Genomic DNA, 6,000 nt, shown 5'->3' with positions numbered 1-6,000 from the left:
TGTGGCTTTTAAAAAAATCCTTTTAGTTGGTGTCATAGGCTTAAATTTTGGCTCATTAACTCAGACAACTTTCTCTGAGTTTCCTACTCCATCTTCCTCAGTTTTTTTTTATCTGCTTGGCAAATTGCTACTTGCTCTCTGAGAATTATTTCTCTGAGTTGTACCTTTCCAACTCTTGTCTCCAAGCTCCTGAAAAAGCTAATGAGCACTGATGCTTGGATTTTAACACTAGACATTTGCCACAGAGCTAATGCAAAATGCATGGCATGTGTCCAATATCAGAAAGTGAGGGGTTGCAGCATGAGAGGAAAAAGGAAGTGCTTTCTTTATTCTGTGCAACGTAATTATCCAGAGATTTGCTTTTAAAGACACAGCTAAACCTTATGAAAAACCAGCTGTCATCAGGATGAACTTGGAGGAGAATTGACTCATGACCATATAGTAGGTGTCTTGGAAATCATGTGGAAAATCATCGGTGATCAAGGAGAAATTATAAAACGAAAGTTTACATACATTAGACATAGTCAGCTTAATTGCTTGGCAGACGGAGAATCTGTACTGCTAACCCAATTTATAGATTTTAATTTGTCTTTTCTGAAAGATATATATTTCAGATCCCAGTGAAGAAGATTGTGATGGGCATATGAGCTGCACCATGCCTTTTATTTGATAACAGTTCAAAGTGGACTTGATAGATAACTTCTGAATGTCCTGAATCTTCTCACCCTTTTCTACCCACCTCTATGATTCTGCCAGGCTGATTCGTATGGGCCACATCAGTGGGTGACTTCCACTGGTCTGACTTTCAGCTGAGTTAGGCCAATAGGGAGTTGCAAGAGGAAATTGGAGAGGGGAGAGAGAGGTCATATTATTTCCTTCCCTGGTTCCTTCCTTCAAGGTCACCTTAGGTTGGCTGTAACTTTTGATCTCTCATGGTGATTCACTCTGCAATTCTTTGTTCCTTCTCATCCAGAAACTGGCCTTCCTTAAACCCTGAAGATTTAGGGGGTGATAACAAATCAGCTGCTACTAAGCCATCAGTTACAGTGCTATTTCTTGTGATTTCCCGGCGCCTTCAATTTTGTAAACAGTTTCATTTTAAAATGTACACTGCTATCATCCCATTATGAGTGTGTCATCTGTGTACCATTGGGACCCCAACTAATACATATATTGCAAAAAAATGAATTCTATTAATATAAGTTTTGTATATTAGAAATTTTGGTTATATTCTATTTATTTATATTCTATTTATTTATTTATTTAAGACAGGGTCTCACTCTGTCACCTAGGCTGGAGTGAAGTGGCACAACTATAGTTCACTGCACCCTTGAACTTGTGGGCTCAAGTGAACCTCCTGCCTCAGCCTTCTGAGTAGCTAAAACTATGGGTATATTGGCACCATGCTCAGTTAACTTTTTTTTAATTTTTATTTTTATAGAGACAAAGTCTTGCTATGTTGTCCAGGCTGGTTTCAAGCCCCTGGGATGCAAGGCTGGTTCAACATACACAAATCAAGAAACGTAATCCATCACATAAACAGAACCAATGACAAAAACCACATGATTATCTCAATAGATGCAGAAAAGGCCTTCAATAAAATTCAACACCCCTTCATGCTAAAAACACAATAAACTAGGTATTGATGGAACATATCTCCAAATAATAAGAGCTATTCAAGACAAACCCATAGCTAATATCATACTGAATGGGCAAAAGCTGGAAGCATTTGCTTTGAAAACTGGTACAAGACAAGGATGCCCTCTCTCACCACTCCTATTCAACATAGGGTTGGAAGTTCTGGCCAGGGCAATCAAGCAAAAGGAAGAAATAAAGGATACTCAAATAGGAAGAAAGGAAGACAAATTGTCTTTGTTTGCAGATGACATGATTGTATATTTAGAAATCCCATCATCTCAGCCCAAAAATTCTTTAAGCTGATAAGCAACTTCAGCAGCCTCAGTATACAAAATCAATGTGCAAAAATCACAAGCATTCCTATACACCAACAATAGACAGACAGAGAGCCAAATCATGAGTGAACTCCCATTCACGATTGCTGCAAAGAGACTAAAATACCTAGGAAACAAACTTACAAGGGATGTGAAGAACCTCTTCAAGCAGAACTACAAACCCACTGCTCAAACAAATAAGAGAGGACAAAAACAAATGGAAAGGCCAGGCGCGGTGGCTCACGCCTGTCATCCCAGCACTTTGGGAGGCCGAGGCGGGTGGACCATGAGGTCAGGAGATCGAGATCATCCTGGCTAACACAGTGAAACCCTGTCTCTATTAAAAATACAAAAAAATTAGCCAGGTGTTGTGGTGGGCACCTGTAGTCCCAGCTACTAGGGAGGCTGAGGCAGGAGAATAATGTGAACCTGGGAGGTGGAGCTTGCAGTGAGCTGAGATCGCGCCACTGCACTCCAGCCTGGGTGACAGAGCAAGACTCCGTCTCAAAAACAAACAAACAAACAAACACAAAAACAAATGGAAAAACATTTCATGCTCATGAATAGAAAGTAATTTATACAGTCAATGCAATTCCCATCAAGCTACCATTGACTTTCTTCATGGAATTAGAAAATCTTCTTTAAATTTCATAGGGATCCAAAAAAGAGCCCGCATAGCCAAGACAATCCTAAGCAAAAAGAACAAAGCTGGGCTGGATGCGACGGTGCATGCCTGTAATCCCAGCACTTTGGGAGGCCGAGGCAGGTGGATCACCTGAGGTCAGGAGTTCATGACCAGCCTGACTAACATGGTGAAACCCTGTCTCTACTAAATACAAAAAATTAGCCAGGCCTGGTGGTGCATGCCTATAATCCAAGCTACTTAGGAGGCCGAGATAGGAGAATTGCTTGTACCGGCGAGGTGGAGGTTGCAGTGAACTGAGATCAGGCCATTGCACTCCAGCCTGGGCAACAAAAGCAGAATTTTGTCTCAAAAAAAAAAAAGAAAAAACTTGGAGGCATCATGCTACCTGACTTCAAACTATACTATAAGCCTACAGTAACCAAGACAGCATGGTACTGGTACCAAAACAGATATATAGACCAATGGAACAGGACAGAGGCCTCAGAAATAACACCACACATCTACAACCATCTGATCTTTGACAAACCTGACAAAAACCAGCAATAGGTAAACGACTTCCTATTTAATAAATGGTATTGGGAAAACTGGCTAGCCATATGCAGAAAACTGAAACTGGATCCCTTTCTTATGCCTTATACCAACATTAACTCAAGATGGTTTAAAGATTTAAACATAAGACCTAAAACCATAAAAACTCTAGGAGAAAACCTAGACAATATCATTCAGGACACAGTCATGGGCAAAGACTTCATGACTAAAACACTAAAAGCAATTGCAACACAAGCCAAAATTGACAAATGGGATCTAATTAAAATAAAGAGCTTCTGCACAGCAAAAGAAACCATCATCAGAGTGAACGGGTAACCTACAGAATGGGAGAAAATATTCACAATCTATCCATCTGACAAAGGGCTAATATCCAGAATATACAAGGAACTTAAGCAAATTTACAAGAAAAAAACAACTTCATCAAAAAGTGGGTGAAAAATATGAATAGACACTTTTCAAAAGAAGACATTTATGTGGTCAACAAACATATGAAAACAGTTCATCATCACCGGTCATTGGAGAAATGGAAATCAAAACCACAATGAGATACCATCTCGTGCCAGTTAGAATGGTGAACATTAAAAAGTCAGAAAAAGACAGATACTGGAGAGGATGTGGAGAAATAGGAACACTTTTATACTGTTGGTAGGAGTGTAAATTAGTTCAACCATTGTGGAAGACAGTGTGGCAGTTCCTCAAAGATCTAGCACTAGAAATACTATTTGATCCATCAATCCCATTACTGGGTATATACCCAAAAGATTATAAATCATTCTACTGTAAAGACACATACACACGTATGTTTATTGCAGCACAATTCGCAATAGCAATACTTGGAACCAATCCAAATGCCTATCAACGTTAGACAGGATAAAGTAAATGTGGTATATATGCAGCATGGAATCTATGCAGTCATAAAAAAGAATGCATTCATGTCCTTTGCAGAGACATGGATGAAACTGGAAACCATTATTCTCAGCACACTAACACAGGAACAGAAAACCAAACACAGCATGTTCTCACTCATAAGTGGGAGTTGAACAGTGAGAACATATGGGCATAGGGAGGGGAACATCATACATTGAGGCCTGTTGTGAGGTGGGGAGTTAGGGGAGGGATAGCATTAGGAGAAATACCTAATGGAGATGACAGGTTGATGGGTGCAGCAAACCACCATGGCACATGTATACCTGTGTAACAAACCTGCACATTCTGCATATGTATCCCGGAACTTAATGTATAATTAAAAAAAATACTGTGCTTCTTTTTCTCAAACGAGCAACTTATATTTCTAAGAATCTTCAATCTCAGCTTGGGGTCTGCAGAGAACCCTGTTTTGTATATGTAACACTAATAATACTGTTTTTGGCTACCTCTGATTTCAAAATGACTGGATCCAAACTAGCCATATCATAAACTTTCATATATTATCAACTATAATTATTAGCAGTAATATTCTATCATTGGAATCCTACATATAATAGAAGTGTAGGTTACAAAATAGAAAAGAAGGCTCCTTGTTTAGACTCTCAGCTTGTATGTATCAAGAGCATGTACATATCACATTTGAGAGAAGTGAAATGTAGATTAAGAGAAAAAGTATATATTAATATACAGTCTAGGCCTGCTTGCAAGTTATATTAGTAATAATACTCTTCAAAGAGCAAGAGATTATTAAATATATCAAATATTAAAATATCAGCTAGAGAAGCTAAGGCAAGTATCAACAAAACAAAATATAAAGCTGTAAAAATAGAAGACATTCAGTTACCAAAAACATGAAGAAAACAGGCAGATGGATCAACTCAAAACATTGGTAGTCATTTTGAAAGAGAGAAATAGAGATGTAAAAAACCCTGTAAGATGGAAACAAAATAAGTCAAAAAACTGAGATACTTTTATATGGGTTGACCTATAACACATGCCATTAAATGACAAAAGCAAGGTACAGATAATGCATTCTTTCAAGAGACTAGTTAATGGGGGTTGACTCATTTAATACTCAAAACACTCTATAAAGTAGATATTATTATTATTCACATTTTACAAGTGAGGAAACAGAGGCTGCATTCCTTGCATAGGTCACCTAACTAGTAAGCAATAGCACTAGGATGCTCATTCAGGCAATCTTTTTCCAGAAGTGATGCTTTTAATGCTGTTTGCTTCATTTTTAAGCAAATATACTTACAGGTACACAGACTGTATCTGAAACTTTATACATGAAAACAGTAACAGAATTTGTTTCTAGATAGAGAAGGACTAAGGACTAGCAGTCTAAGGTAGGAGAGACATTTACATTTCTCCATATAGTCTTCTGTATTTTTGATTTATTACTTTTTTATCACATGCATATAAGTTTTTCAGTAACACTGTAAAACATAACTAAAATGAAAAAGAAAATGAACTAAGAAGGGAAACTCTGCATTTACCGGTGCTGACTCTCTTTTTTACAGCTCCCCTTTCCTTTTGTTTCTTCAATTTAGTTTATTGTTCCATGACTTCTCCCTTATGCCTCTGACCCTGACCTGATCCCTCCTGTGCTGGTATCCAGTGGACGTATCAGGCCACATTGGAATCATTTGTTAGCACGTGCTGTCCTACATCATCAACTTCTTGAGAACAGGGGCCTTGTCTCATTCATGTTGGATTTTTAGTGCCTACCTCTGTGTCTGGCCAAGAGCAGGCATTTGATAAGTTTGTACTGAAAGAACCAAAATCAATGTCAAAGATCTGGAAGTTTAAACAAGGTAAACCTGATCTTCGGTCTCTCAGGAGTACTTACTTATGCAATAGTCTTATCTGGTTTGTGATCAGCTGTACACATAGTTCCTTTGAGTTGACTTACACAACAGA

The sequence above is a fragment of the Hylobates moloch genome, unplaced genomic scaffold (assembly GCF_009828535.3).
Source record: "Hylobates moloch isolate HMO894 unplaced genomic scaffold, HMol_V3 SCAFFOLD_24, whole genome shotgun sequence".
Taxonomy (NCBI): domain Eukaryota; kingdom Metazoa; phylum Chordata; class Mammalia; order Primates; family Hylobatidae; genus Hylobates; species Hylobates moloch.
Note: the sequence above shows the minus strand (reverse complement) of the source record.